Here is a 614-nt window from a genome sequence, read left to right on the forward strand (position 1 = left end):
TTGGACGAGGGATCGTCACACAAATGGGTTTCATTGAGAAACGATGGTTGTGTGTGCCTTGTGCTGCCGACCGACGAGAGTTGGGATAGACCAGGGATAAGCGGATGCTGACTCTGCACAAAATCAACCACTTGTACGTTGTGAAGAGCATTGTAAAACTCCTCGAGCCATTAGTAAGCATTGTACATAGGCGTAGAGAGTAACGTCATAATAGAGGCATTTTTTTCAGTCAACGCCTTTGTCTCTTGGTTTTTGACCGAAGTGGATTTGGCCAGTTCACTCGTTACTGCTGGGCTTGACGATAGCAACTTGAGTCCTCCTGACGGCACTCCACTCTCGGCTATGTTGTTGATGGGGATGTGACCGTGTAGGAAATATGCTCATCGGAGGAATAACGTTTTGTACTTGCACTTCCTGCGCACATACACGATGTGACGGCACGGGAACAGCCAAGTCTCATGAAGATACATGTAACGGGTCACCCCAGTTACATAAGTAGTTTAGTTTAGATGTTACACAAGTAGGCAAAGTGGCGCTCGGGTAGCGTGTGCGTAGTCGTCGTTATGTGATTTATTGGTAATGGGAGCCAGACCCATTATCACTCAATCATGTGA

The sequence above is a fragment of the Phytophthora parasitica genome (genome assembly GCF_000247585.1).
Source record: "Phytophthora parasitica INRA-310 unplaced genomic scaffold supercont2.23, whole genome shotgun sequence".
NCBI lineage: Eukaryota > Oomycota > Peronosporomycetes > Peronosporales > Peronosporaceae > Phytophthora > Phytophthora nicotianae.